We start from the raw sequence: 15,990 nt of genomic DNA on the forward strand, positions 1-15,990 counted from the left end.
ACTATCCTGAGAGATGACGTCTAAAGGCATGAAATAAACTTTTCACAAAAAAAAAAAGTGTTTGTATGCATCTTTAGAGATCTGTATGAAAAGAAAAGTCCGTTCTGCAGCCTTTAGAAAAATATAGAGTTTTAAATATTTCCTCCAAACGCAGAAGCCTAAACAAACAGAGCCGTGTTTACAGTATTAATATTAATATGTGGGCAGGAGGTGCTTATGTCACTTTAGATTCCAGCTCTAATAATGCTGGATTAGTGTAGGTAAGTAATAGTTATGCAATTACCAAACTGTTAAATTAACAGTTTTCCAAAAAAAAAATAATCATTAGTTAAATGTCACCCTGAACCCTAACATTCAACTAATAATTATTAGTTAAACGCCACTCTGAACCCTAACATTTAACTAATAATCATTAGTTAAATGTCACTCTGAACCCTAACAAGTGGTCTGGGGGGACTGCAACACCTGCATCACACTGTGTTCCAGCACCATGCAAATCTAAAGTTTTTTCCCCCTAATGAACAAAACAATTTGGGAAACTATTAGATCCACACTAACACTGTAGGAGGGGTGTGAGTTTTCATTAAACAGGTCAGTCAGTCCTCCAACCCATATTTTAGACACAAACAGTATGCAGGTTTGATCAAGGCAAATAAAATCTTAACATAGTATTCCCCTCTGTCACATAAGGGAAAGACTACATCAGATCAACTGGTTTTAGTAAAATAGGTTCTATAGTACTAACCTAAGTACAAAAGCACTATACATTTCCAGAAGTGCTATGTCCAAGGTCATACATCTTAAACCACTCATCAGAAATGAGCTAAAAAATTCTGTCAGCTTAAAATGTATACTATCAGTGACTGTTTTTACTATTTGAAAACAATTCTACTTCATTCAGAATATAGTTGAATGAGCAAATTCCTGAGATGCTGATTCAAAGTTCAGGTCATCTCTTGCTCTGATCTTATGTTTAAAAAAAGCACTGGCATTTCCTGCTTAAGGACTTTCCACCTTCATACAAATTATTTTTCTTAAAACAGTTCACTTCTGTTTGTCTTCAAGATTTATATTCTCTTTAGGCTCTGCTTTTATGTTGTTTCCACTTTCTGTGCTTCAAGAATTATAGTACCACAGAGACAGTGAGCTTTATAAATTTTAGCTTGATTGGTTTTAATTTGTAAAAAAAACATTCAGCATCAAACGTGATATCTTCAAACGCACAAGGATTACTGAATATAATCTCCCTTCATTTCTTTATTGTAATAACAAATTTTATAACAGCAATGGTTACTTTGTTCTTTGCAGGGTTTAAGTGAACATTCCAAGAAATTAATGTCCAGTAAAAAATTGATAGATACCATCCTGTCTACATTCCCATGTGCAGTATATCAAATTATAGATAATACAGAAAAAGTAACTATCAAATCTAAGTCATTATGTAGGTCTCTGTATATAAACTGATAGGTCCTATACCAAAATGTGTTACTTGGTAAGATTTTGTACTGTCTAATAACAGTTTTGTTAAGAATGTCACTATGGAAATATTTAAACCACAATTAGCACTTCAAATCAGCTACTTATGCAAAATGTAAATCATTCTTTGTAAGCCTAATACTCTAAGCTGTGGATGAAAATAATTTGTTAATCAGTTTATTTACTGGGTTAGTGAATGGTTAGCAAAAGTAGAAAGAAGAATAAATATATTTAAACATCCAGCATGAAAGATATATAGAAATGCAAATGGCGTTACAAAGTCTAAAACTGACTAATCAGTATTTAGTTTGAATAATCAAAAGGCTAAGTGTAATGTACCATTAGAAATATCAAAGCGGAAGAGAAATAATAGTCACTTTTTTTTTTTTTTTTTTGCTTAGCAGGCTGCCTTTGGGCCAAATTCCAAAGTACTGGCTTGGTCTTGGGGTTAAGTGATTTACTCTGATGTAAGGCATATCTATAAAGCAGGAATAATGCACTGGACTAAGTCACTTACACTAAGAACAAGTCTTTGCAAATCTTGCCGTATAGAGAACTACCTACCTTAAGTAAAAGTTTGAGAAGAAAAGTACAATTAAACTTTTCATGCAACAGTTCACAGATACCTGTGTTGTTACAAATTAAATCTTCATTTGTTACATAACAGGCATAGACTTGTTTGGTTCGGCTACAAAAGCTATTCCATATCCATGCTATAGCAAGATAATAAATAGCTGAAGAAGTCTTTAGGACTACTACTTATACAGAGAGCATAGCATTGTACATTTGTCCCGAGTAACACAGGATATATTTAAATAAAATAAAATAAATACTTATAGCTATAGATCTGTTGAATGCATTTTATTTACTTTCTTCTTGAAAAGAGAGGTAAGCTCATCTGAATGTGTATTTGCACTTCAGATGCATATGTAACACCTTCTCTTCACTAATACTGGGTCCCAGGAAGATAATGCTTCTGTTTAATAATTTAGTCAAGTATGACTCTTTGTGACCTCAAGAACTTTAGCATACCAGCCAAGACTACCAGCAGCTTCTTTAAACCCTTTCAGATACATATTCATTAATTTAGTAATGCTAGCTATCCATCTTATTTTGAGCAGCAATCCAGCTTTTCCACTTTCTACATTCATCTTCATCAACAGACAATTCAGCTTCCGCTTACTTTCAGTCACCAGAGTGATATCATCTTCATATCTGAGGTTGTTAATATTTCTCCCAGAAATGGTGATATCACCAGTTGATTATTCTATGACTGCATTTTGAGCATGGTGACAATATACATCCTTGTTGCACTTCTTTCCCAATCTTGAACCTATCAGTTATTCCATATTCAGTTCTAAATGTTGCTTCGTTGTCTGCATTTAGATTCCTCTGCACACTAATAGGCTGACGTGGTATCCCTGTTTCTCTAAAAACATGCCACAGTTGGTTGTGGTCTGCATAGTCAAAATATTTACAGCTAGCAGTAAAGCAGAACTATTTTACTGGAACTCCCTTGCTTTCTATATTGTTCAGCAGATGTAGGCAATGTGATCTCTAGTGCCTCTTTCCCTTCTATTTCATATATCATATGCAAGTACCAGGCTAGTTGCCTTCGTGAGATTTTAAGCTTAGACAGTTTTCCTTCCAAAGGTGTAAATCAGACATTGTACCCTGTGTCTATGAGGTAAACACCGTAACCATTGTACTAACATCCAGCTCTTTCTAAAATTAACTTGTACATTTAACAGTTCTTGGATCATATATTGCTGGAGTCTGGTTTGCAGGATCTTGAACATTACCTTGCTAGCATGAAAAATAAGTGCAAATGTTTGATAATTTGAACACTTAAGTGATTCCCTGTTTTGGAAATATAAATTAACCTTTTCCAATCCAATGCCCATTGCTGTGTTTTCCAAATTTCATGGCAAATTATGAGTAACACTGTAATGGCATAATTTTTTTTCTGTATTTTCAACAATTCATTTGGAATTCCATCAGTTCCTGCAGCCTTGTTATCAGTGTTTTCCAGGGCCCATTTGACTCTATCCTCCAAGATGCCTGCCTCTAGTTAAGAGAATGACTCAGGGTATATATCAATGATATTAAGGGTCCTTCGTATATAGTTCTTCTGTATATTCCTGTCATTGCTTCTTAATATCTCCAGCTTTTGCTAGGTCCCTTCTAGATTTGACTTTTATCGTTCTCATTTTTATTTCAGTGTTTCCCTTAATCTTGTTAAAATTCTTAAAGAGATATGTCGTCATTCCTATTCTGTCATCTTCTTTTAAGTTTTTGTATTAGTCATTTAAATAAGACTCACCCCTTCCTGCTCTGAAACTCTGCATTCAGTTTGGTATAGTTTCCCTATCTCCTTTGTCTTTTGCTCTTTTCCCTGGTCATTTCTAAAGCCTCCATAGACAGCCATTTTGCCTTCTTAATCTTCTTTCTGTTTGGAATATTTTGTTGCCACCTCCTGGATAATATTACATGCATCTGTCCATATATCTACAGGCACTGTATATACCAGATATAATCCCTAAAATTAGGTCATCTCCTCTTCATGTTTGTATCTAAATTACAGTTGGCCTGATGGCTTTTCTTGTTTTCTTTCTTTGCTGTAAGACAATAATGGTCCAAGCCACAATCCTTTATAAGTCTTGTTATAACTAACTGCATAGAGCTCTTCAGTTCCATACTGCAAAGTATATAGCCTGCTTGCTTTCAGAGTCAGGACTGATCATCTAGTGATACCCATGAGTAAAGCCGTCTCTTAGTCTGCTGAAAGATAATAGATTCATAGGTTGATACTAGGCTATCTGCCCTAGGGCATTTATAAGCCTAGCCAGAGTGTGTTTGGCTTTCGCCACCCTTTTAGATTAGTTGACTGTGCCTCTGTATAGTAGGTCACAGAAGATAGCCCTTTTAAGGTTAGTTTACTGTGCCTCTGTCTAGCAGGGACACAGAAGAGATCCCAGGGGTAAACTTACGATCTCCCATCCACTCGTCAAGATTTCTCTAGAAGAGGGTCATTGAGGGGCTCTGCCTAACATGGATTGGGATTCTGTTCCAGAGTGAGGGGAGCCTCTGGGATATGAATCTGTCCCTCCAGCATGTCCTATTTATTTCTGTGCTGAGGTTCGAGTCCCTGGAACATGTAGCTCTAAGGGATTTGGATTTCCTGAGGTGGAGCATGTCCATTAATTCTGGGTTGGACATGGCTTTATACGTCAGGCAGAGATTGCCTCTGAGTAGGCGGTAAGCAACTGAGTAGAGCTGGAGTTTCTTTAGCCTAACTGCATAGGGCATCTGTTTGAGTCCCATGATCCTCTTGGTGAGGTACTTTTGGGGTCTTTCCAGTTGCTGCAGGTGTCAGGAAAGGTACATCCCAAATGGGGCATTGTATTCAATTATAGGCCTGATGAGTGGTGAGTAGAGGGGCACAATGACCTCTCTTGATCTAGATGTGAACCATTTTGTGATAAGGTGGGCTATATAGAAGGTCTTTCTAACCACTTTGGCAATGTGATTGTCAAAGGAGAGATTACCATCTACTTGGGTCCCCAAATCCCTAATTACTTCTTCCGTACTTAATGGATTAACACCTATGTGGTAATTTGTGGGTACTTTGTTTTTCCCAAAGGGGATGACTATGCATTTTTTGTCATTTAGCTTTAGGCCATGGCTCTGGCACCAGTTATCCGTCTCTGTGAGACCCTTTTGGTGGATGCTTGTGTCAGTCGGAGAGTCGATTATGGCACCCAGTTTGCAGTCATCTGCAAACTTGGTCAGCCATAGTTCTCCCATGTTAGCCTGTACCTCAGAGAAATATATACCGAACAAGAGAGGTCCCAGGACTGAGCCTTGTGGGACACCACTTGTAAAGTACAGTTTTGTACCTACCATAAATGTAGATGTTCGAGGATCCACATTGCTGCAGTCCTAACTATTGGGTAGTCCGCTGTCCAGTCGGCCCGAATACATGACCGACGCCATATCCTCAGTCTTTTCTTGCCCCAGATGTCAGAAGACCCTAAAAAGACAAGGCCAAAACCAAAACACACCAAACATACCTGCACCAAAAACATATACAATATATACAAAGGTAACAGAATATAATCTCACCTACACAACCACCCCTAAACACAGAGGGGAAGGAGGGAGGACTGCAGCAATGTGGATCCTCGAACATCTACATTTATGGTAGGTACAAAACTGTACTATGTTCTTCATTCCACATTGCTGCAGTCCTAACTATTGGGTAGAATCCCAAAGCAGAGGTAAGGGAGGCTGGCAAATCATAAGGAAGCAGGAGCTGATAACATGCCTTGCAAAATAGCTGTGGCAAAACCAGCCCTAGACTTAGAGTAGAGAGGAAGGTGGTAATGCTTAGAGAAAGTATGCACTGAACTCCAAGTAGCTGCCTCCAAAATATCCTTAGTTGCCACCCCCCTTAGAAATGCTGTTGAAGTGGCAGTAGCCCTAGTGGAATGAGGCCTAATCCCAGCTGGAATCTCCTTGCCATGATGGGAATAACAAAATGCAATGCAAAACCCAATCCACCTAGAAATAGTTTGTTTTGACACAGGCTTGCCCTGCGAACTCAAAGCAAAAGAAACAAACAACTGCTGAGACTTTCTAAAATCCTTAGTCCTGCTTAAATAATAACGAATTGCCTGTGTACATCTAAAGTGTGCAAAATCTTTTCCCCTTTATTTTGGGGATCTGCATAGAAAGTAGGCAAATGAATAGTTTGGTTTAAAGCCACACTAGAAACCACCTTAGGCATAAAGGAAGGATTAGTACGTAATGATACCCTATCCTTATGAAAATCAAAAAGGCTCAACCGCCATAAGGGCCTGTAACTCAGAAACCCTTCTTGCAGAAGTAATGGCCAACAAAAAAGCAGTCTTCCATGACAAGTATTTCAGGTCAGCAGTAGCTGCAGGCTCAAAAGGTTGTAGAGTAAGTTTCTCCAACACAAAATTGAGATCCCAAGCAGGAGTAGTCTTATATTCTTTGCCCCCTAAGAAATTGCTTGAATAAAGGATGTGAAAACAATGGTGGGTCACAATCATAGTGAGCTGAAATTGCTGCAGCATGAATCATAATGGAAGAGAAAGACAAACCTTTGTCCAATAACTCAGTAAGATATTGAAGAGCCACACTCAAATTAGGAAATCTCCAAATTCTGTGCTGCAGTCCAAAATAAAAATCTCTTCCATTTTTCTGCATACACTTTCCTTGTACTAGGTCTTCTGGCTTCCATAATCACATTTAAAACCTGTTGAGGAAGTTGAGACCTGCTGTCTTTCAAAACAGAATATGCCAGGCTGTTAGATGAAGAGTTTGAAGCTTGACATTGAGCAGATGACCGTCCCTCTGAGACAATAGGTGTGGAATCAAGGGTAAAGGCCATGGAGGTTTCCTTACCAGACTCCTCAGTAATGGGTACCAGTGCTGCCGAGGCCAATCTGGAGCTATTAAAATCATCCTTGGCTTGTCTTGTGTGACCTTTAGAAGCACCTTTGGGAGAAGAGGCAGAGGTGGAAAAGCATACACATGAAGATTTTTCCAACTGAAAGAAAGAGCATCCACTTTCCAAGCTGTGTGATGAAATCCAAAACTTTGGCAGCTGGTGGTTTAGTGGAGAAGTGAACAGATCTATGTCTGGAGTTCCCCATGACACTGTCAATTTTTGAAATACATGAAGATCCAGTTTCCACTCGTGGGGATCCATGATTTGTCTGCTTAACACATCTGCTAAGGAGTTCTGTGCTCCCGGCAGAAACCTTGCCTGAATAGTTAGTTGCAAGCTGAGCGCAGTCTCCCATAAAATCATTGCTTGCCTGCACAATGGGTAAGAATGTGTTCCCCCTTGTTTGTTGATGTACCACATGACAGTTGTGTTGTCTGTTAGAATCAACACCTGCCCTGGAAGAAGTAACTCCTTGAAAGCCATTAATGCAAACTGGACTGCTAACATCTCTTTCATGTTGATATGTAGATGCTGTAGTCTGGCAGGCTACTTGTCTTGTATCCACTTTCCATCTAGATGAGCTCCCCAAGCAATGTCTGAGGCATCTGTCGTTAGAATCTGACTTGCCTCTGACCGGGTCACAGAGAGTCCCTTGTTTAGGTGACATTCCTGAGCCCACCACAAAAATTCCTTTTGAATGCAAGGTATTATTTGAATGACAGTGTCCAAATCCTGGCAGTGCTGTGTCCATAGATTTTTGAGATACCATTGTAGCTTCCTCATATGCAGTTTGGCATTGGGAAGCACCAGAATACAAGATGCCATGAACCCTAAGGCTTGAAGGACTGTCCTTGCAGTCAGCCCGGACTGAAGAGATAATTGATGGAAGTAACTGGAAAGATTCTTTTGTTTGTCCGGGGTTAGAAAGGCCATCTGGGCTGCTGTATTCAGTCTCACACCCAGAAAGCACATGTCTTGAGAGGGTACTAGACTGGACTTTATTTCGTTCACAGAATACCCTAGGCATCTTAGCACTGCTATGACATATTCCAAATGCTGTAGAAGGTCTTCCTTTTCTTGAGCCAGAATCAGGCAGTCGTCCAAGTAAGGATAGATTTGAATTCCTTTTAGCCTGAAGTAGCTATCACTGGAGCCAGAACCTTTGTGAATACTCTGGCGCAGTAGATAGCCAAAGGGCAATGCAGAGAACTGATAATGAGAATTTCCAGCTCGCAGATACTTTCTGCAACTTAGTCTTATAGGCACATGAAGGTAAGCTTCCTTGAGATCTAAAGTTACCATCCAGTGATCTTTGCCCAGTAGAGGTAAAAGCTGTTGTAACGTCAACATTTTGAACTTTGGAATGTCCAGATAAGTGTTGAGGATAGATAAATCCAAAATTGGTCTCGGTACTAGGAACAGTGAAAAAATCAGGCCCCTTTCTGGCACAGGAACTGACTGATAGCTCCCTATTTGAGCATAATAAACCCCAGGCCCCTTTTGGCACAGGAACTGACTGAATGGCTCCTATTTGGAGTAACAGAGAAATTTGTAGCCTCTGTTCTTTGTAGAGGCGGAATGTCTGGCATGCCTTTGAAAGGAGGCAAGGTATGGAAATAAAACCTGTAACCGTGGTGAATGATATCCAGAACCCATTTGTCTTGGGTAATTAAATCCCAATTTTCTTTGAAAAGAGACAGTCTTCCTCCTAGAGGTGCCAGCTGAAAAGGCAGGTCATTGGGGACTGACCCCTGCCCTCACCAGAAGTCTGAGCAGGTGAACTCCCTAGACCTACCCCTAGACTGGGAATCATAAGCAGGATAAGTCCATCCCTTAGTAGGCCAATTTCTACGAACCAAACAACACATCAGACTGTAAAGGAGCATCCAAAATCCTTGTCTTAACATGCTCAGCTAAGTTCTGATCCCTCAACCAGACCCAGAACCAGTGGCAGCCACCTGAGGAGGCCTGCACAGCATCAAAACCACATTGCAAGGAATGTTTACCCACTTGTTCAGACACATGAACTAAATCAGATTTCGAAGATAATTCTGATATTTTAACATGTGAAACTGTCATGGCTAAAGTGGAAGAAGTACTTTCTTTCTTCCCCCCCATCTATCAAAGCCCCTTCTTTATCAGGAGGGAGGACAGGATTTTAACAGGAGGCCACACACACCTTAGGCCCCCTGAGAGACAGTTTCGGTCTGCCCTAGGACTCTTAAAAGATACTTATGAGCCAGGCACCCTATAATACCTATCCGGTTTAACTGGGGCAGGAGGCAAAGAATCAGGATTCAGGGAAGCCTCTGCAAAAACATCTTCCACCACATTCAAAACAGGAGGTATAGCTAAAGGCCTATGCTGGGGTAAAACAAGAATTCCCTGAATCAGAGAAATCTTGCCCTTCCCATTTAAAATGCTCCCTCATGGAATGCAGAGTCTCTGAAAATGAAAAATCCTCAGGAGGAGAAGCTGAAGGAGTAGAATCATCCACATCAGAATCAGAATAAGGAGGAAGACTCAGAAGCCTCCGAGCATTGCTCAAAACTCTCAAACTCAGGTTCCACCCTAGGCCTCTTATCAGGAGGGTAATCAAATCCTAAGAGAAGGAAGAACAGCCACCTGAGAAGCCCCTCAGCCTGGCCTACTTCCTGAGAGGATACATCCTGTAATAAACAAAACACAAGTAGTATGGTAATCCTTTGAGGTATTATCTTCCACAAAGAAAAATACAGTTATTTTTTTTTTTTCATCCATCCGGTTACCTGAGCAAAAAAAAAAAAAAAAATATTACGGGTACTTTAGCCAAACTTTTTGATTCGTCTGAACTCTGACTTCAGAAACTTTCAGAATGCCAATAGTTAGGACTGCAGCAATGTGGAATGAAGAACATCTGGTTTAGAGTCTGACATGGCACCTGCAATTCTGACCATGTGGGTTCTATCCCTGAGCCAGTTTGAAACCCATCTTGTGACACAGGGGTTGATATTTAAGCTGGTGAGCTTATTTATGATGCCCGAGCGGGGTATTGTGTCGAAGACTTTTGCGAGGTCCAGGTAGGCTGTGTGCACTACCTTCCCTTCATCTATGTTTGCCATGACCAATAAATTGCCTTGCCAGAATTGTCTCACCAGAATTCTTCGAATTTATGTCCAGCTTCATTTAATTTTCCAAAGACAAATCTGTCCATTATTCCAGTTGCTCCTTGATAATCACCTTTAGTACTGCAATAACTTATATAATTTTGGTGTTATATCAAGAAGTTGCTACAGATCTTTGCAAAGCTGGCCAGCTTCCTCCTATTTGGCAACTGTAACTGAAGCATAAACCCATATCACTGTAATGTTGAACACCTCGCCTTGTAGTCTGATTGAGATCATTCTATCATTTTTTATGCTGCAACATATCACTGAATTTGACACTCTTTTATTCACTATGAGGGCTACTATATTTCTTCTGTAAGATTCTTCTCCACAGTACAAGATCTAAGGAGCATTCCTATCCATTTTAGTTAACTAATTCAGAAGATATTTTATTCTTGTCATCTAATCTTTAACCACATGATGTTTGCCATGATGCATTCTTCCAATGGTGTATACTTCTTTGAAGCATCTGGAATTTCCCTTCATTTCTCAGTACCACAGTAAATGGTCATCCTCTTGGCTTTAGGATCATAGGAGGTTACTAGGCTAATGTGTAAAGCTGTCTCTTAGTCATTTATGTCCCACTTTTCTGAATTATCAAGGTCCATGGGCTAGAATGGCTTTGGTATATACCTGCACCTTAAGGCATCTACAAACTGCCCCTGTCCATAAGGTCCACAGGTGACAAAGCAAGGGATGAATTTGTGATTTCCCATCCACTGGTCCCAACTGCATTGTAATAGGCTTAAGGTACAGCTCAGTTTCACATAAATTGCGAGTCTGTTCCAGACAAGGTGTAATCTCTGAAACACAATACCTGTTCCACCAACATGTTTTGTTTATGTCACAGATGAGGTTTAAATCCTTAGACTGGGTAATCCTAGTGCCGTTTGTTTTGCAAATGTGTAGCAAATCAATCAGGGCTGGATCAGAGAATGTCTTGTTGGTTAGGCATAGAGAGCCCCTCAGTAATCTATAGGAGACTGAGTACAGGGACAGGGTTTTGAGGTGGTTCACATAGGACATATTCTTTACACCCTGTATTCTTTTAGTGAGGAACCTCTGTGGTTGCTCCACTGTTGCAAATGCCTCATCGAGTACATGCTGAAGGGTGCATTGTCCTCAGTTATTAGTCTAATGAGGGTTGAGTATAGCGGGACTACGATCTTCTTAGATCTGGATGCCATGTCCTTACTAATAAGTTGCACCACATAGATGCAATTTCTTACTACCATGGACACATGGTGCTCAAAGTTCAGGTTACTGTCAACCTGAGTTCCCAAGTCCCTTACCACTGGGTCTGCTCTTAGGGGAGTGTTATCAGTGTTGTAATTTGCAGGGATGGTCTTCTTCTTAAAGGGTATAATTATGTATTTTTGCACCGAGTTTTAGGCCATGGTTCTGGTACCAGTTATTTGTCTATGTCAGACCCTCCTAGAGGTTATCTACATTTTTGGAGGATTCAGTGATTGCACCCAACTTGCATTTGTCAGCAAATTTGGTCAGCTGCAAGGCCCTTTACATTTGCCTTGACTTCAGAAAAGTTTCTTCCAAACAGGAGAGGTCCCAGTACCAAGCCACATGGGACACCACTAGTAACAGGCTTCTTGGTGGTGTGGAATCCCCCATTTGGATATCCATTGGATGACATAGGAATTTATGCCTAAATGTGTGAGTTTGTCTATAATGACTCAGTGAGATATTGTGTCAAATGCTTTTGCCAGGTCAGGATAGGCAGTGTGTCTTGTTTTGTTCTCATCCATAGCTCTAGTGACTTTCTCAAAGTCCACCAAGTTTAGTAGACATGACCTGCCCTTGACAATCCTGAATTGAGGTGGGGCCAGTGTCTGAAGATTTTCTATGCCTTTGTTTATCAGGTCAATGATAATTCTGCCCATGGTCCTTGAATATAAGACTAGTCAAGCTTATGGGTCTGTAGTTCCCTGGGTCTATTGATAGACTGCCTTTCTGTAGTGGGATAACCATTACAGTCATCCATTCTCTAGAGACAAAGCCTGTCTGGAAGCTGTAACTGATCAGACATTCTAGTTGGCCTGATGGGTCATGTTTTAAGCTATTTCGCAGGCATCCTGGGATAGTATCAGGACCCACTGATATAGTGTTTTTAGCTTTGAACAGTGCAGTCAGGACCTGTTCTTTAGTTATAGTTGGAGGAGAAATGGTAGAAGTTATTTCCTGGGGAGGGGGACCTGAGGGTGATAGGGGGTGAAAGTGGAGCTAAATTTATCAGCCAGCAAATTTGCCATATCCCCTGATTCAGTATAGGAAGAGCCATTTACTATTAGTTCAGCACACAGTTGGGTGTTCCCTTTAAGGCAGCATACATAACTGAAAAAGGCTTTATAGTTATCCTTAGCCTGGGGGGCTATTTTTACCTTGAAGTTGGCTTTGGGGGAACTTGATTAGGCCTTTGAGTTGCTTGTTGAAACTGTTGAGGGAGTTTTTATGTCTTTTGTGTGTAGTCCTTCCTATTTCTGGGCAGGATTTTCTTTATTTTTGCTTTACAACCTATTTATACTGGGAGTCTACCAAGGGGGCTTGTTTTTAGAGTTTGTCCTAAGTTTACTTCGGTTTGGTACTGCTGTTTCTATGCAGTTATTTACATGCTTGTACAGGGTTTCTGTGAACACTTCTGCATAGGCCACCTTGTTCTCTGAGTTTGTGAGGGGACTTGGAATTTAGTTATTCTGTCATTTACTAGGAGATAATTAGCCTTGGGAAAGTTCTTAAAGGTTCTGAGGTTCACTGGGAGTTCAGCCTTTACATTTCTTTCAGGGATGACCACTTTGTGATCTGATCTGGCCAGTGAGGACATTACACAAGGTGGAGTGCAATATTCCCTTATATTTCAGTAACTAGATCCAGGATATTTGCACCCCTAGTGGGTGTGCAGACTAGCTGTTTAAGGGTATTTGCATTGACAAAATCCAGAAATCTTTGAGCTTGCACGTTAGTGGTTGTGTATGTATCCCAGTTTATGGTGGGATAGTTAGAAAACCCATGAATATGGCATTGCGCTGAATTCTGAGTGACTCCAGTACATTCAAGTGCATGGTATGGTTATCCTTGGTCATAGATGGGGACCTTTACCTAGAACAGATATGTTATTGGACTTTACTTAAGGCTAGTTGGACAAGAAGTAACTCAAGCATGTCATATTGTTTGACCAGTCTTGAGGAGTGCTTAATTTTTAAGTAGATTGATACGCATCCACATCATAAACTCTAGCACTACTCGGACTTGTCCACTGCTCTTCCCTAGCAGTATGCTGCATACCTTCAGACCTTAGGGTCTCATCATCCAGTGTAAGTTTGAAATGACTCAGGTTGCTTCTCTCCATAGCATTTTCTTGGCAAAAGAGTGGAGTGACTTGCTATTACCTTCATCATATTAAGTCTATTCTCTCTGCTATGACTGCCCATTGTGAGTACTTCTACATAGTGAAGGTCATATCTTCACTGAGATACAAAACTTTTCACCACAACAAAGTAATGGGTGAAAAGGGATAGGAAGATGTACTCATTAGTGAAAAGCACACATACAGCTGTACTTGGAAGTAGACAACAAGTTTTTTTTTTTCTTACGAAAACTGAGTATGATGAGTACCTTTGATAATCTAAAAGAAAGATTGCTGTTAGTGCAATACAAAGCAAAATTTTTAATGCAATGCTCATTGACAACATTATCATATCCATCTATCCACTGCTGTTAAATCACATCTTACTCTTATAACAACCTAAAGAACAGCCATCAACATCCACAGAGCTAAATATACAAGGATGGAGTGGATGCAGATTCCAGGCCTTTTTTCCATATCACACACACCATGTGCAATTTACATTAACCAATATCTTTCTCATGTGCTTTTTGAATATCAGAGGAAACTGGAGTATACAGAGAAACCATCAGCAAACACAGGGAGGGCATGCAGACCAAACAGAAGACAACTTAACTGAGAATCAAACCAGGTAATCTCTTGCTATGAGGCAGCAGTGCTATTTACTGCACAACTGTGCCACCCACATTATTGTATACTATTCTTTAATGAAAAGTCTACAGCTTTCAATATGCCACATCTGCAATTTACCAGTGTATCTGCAGTGGTTAGGAAAATATCATTGCAGTTTCTGAGAACTACATTTAACAGTCATGTGTTCTGTAGTAAAGTCCTCTGAGTAAAACTGATTTTCTCACAATGGAAGTATCTGATAATACAAAATGACATTAAATCTCTGAGTTTAGCATTTGGTACTCTGATTTCAGTCTTCCGGTTCTTCTGGGTCTAGTCTGATATCTCTGAATCAGGTGCAGAACTTCCAGCTGTATTGGGTAAAGAACTGAAGCCACTATACTTCTCTGGTAAATCCATGGAGTGTCCATCCTTCTCTGGTTACACTATAGAATGTCCATCATTCTTTGATCATGATATGGGATATCTCAGTGCTCTGGAGTAAGCTGCTGATCTCAAGGATTCCATTCCATTCCTTTTGGCTCAAGGATTTTGAGCTGGTTAGCATACCTGATTTGATATCTAGGATCAGCTGGATTCATTAAAGATGCATTCCTTGGTAAAATATGACTTAGGTGCAATTTACCATTTTGATAGTCTCTTGTCAATAAGTAATGACCTCTTTGAAACATCAAAAGGGCATATCACTCAAACAGTGAAATTACTTACTGACAAATCAGTAAAACTGTAATGTATTGCATAAGCCAAACTTTAAGTTCTTTGCTTACTTTGCCTTAATATAGAGCAAGCACAAAACCTGCATCATTGCACTACTGCCATCTTGTCAAAATAAGTATTACACTGCAACACAAAGTTCCATTTTTAACAAAACCCATACTACACACAAATTCACCTGTAGTGCACATCAACTGAATTCAAATGCAATGATTTGTGAAAACACATCCAAATGATGCAGCTGTCACCTCAAAGTTGTTAAGGAAAGCAGCCTCTTCATACTGTCCTCTGTACATAATTGTAAATGGATGTCATTCAGAAGATCAACTCAATGGAAAGTCGAACTTCATATGGTTGAGAACATACAACTGACTTTCTGAAATGTGAAATAATATAAGAGAGAAAAATCTAAGCTTTTGCAGGGGGGCAAGCCCTATGTATCCTCCATACCCCTTGCATATTATATATACCAACAATGGGATCACACTAGAGTGAGGAAAAGGTAAATTCACCGATCCTCACTGTACTGAGATCTCCATTCAAAAGCATTGACATTTCAGAAAGTAGAACATATGGTCTCAACCTTATGATGTTCGACTTTCTATTGAGTTGATCATCTGAATGTGACCCATATAAACAGAATACTTTATTTTCTCTCTTGTAGGTTGTCATGTGCTTTAAATGTGTACTTGGCAATGAGTTCAAAACAGGAGGTACACCCTGTGATGATGTGAGGTATTGCCAGCTATGACAGGAAAAGTAGGGCAGTGGATATATAACATATGCTAGCACAGCTAGCTGGAATTCTGTAAAGAAAAATATGTCATTTATACATCAAACTGATTTGTATGGCTGTCTGAGTTGAAAAATGTGTTAGTAAAACTGCTTGTGTTAAAAATATACCAACAGTGTGCCTTGCTGGACAAAAAAAGAAATATACATGCATTATTGTAACTATTTAAATGTATATGTTTTAATAGAGGATACTGGAAAAGAAGAGGTTAATCTCAATCCCCCTAACTCTGAAAATAGTTTGAAATTAAATTACCTTGCTTAGGCCATAAAGATTGTATCTTACCGTTCTCAATGCAGCCACAGACAAATCATTTGTACTAGAAAGCTTTCTGTATTGTCTTTGGGGTGAACTAATTGCTACTCTGGAAGGATGGAGGTTATAAATTATT

Source organism: Protopterus annectens, chromosome 17.part0 (assembly GCF_019279795.1).
Source record: "Protopterus annectens isolate FY-2018-M chromosome 17.part0, PAN1.0, whole genome shotgun sequence".
Taxonomy (NCBI): domain Eukaryota; kingdom Metazoa; phylum Chordata; order Ceratodontiformes; family Protopteridae; genus Protopterus; species Protopterus annectens.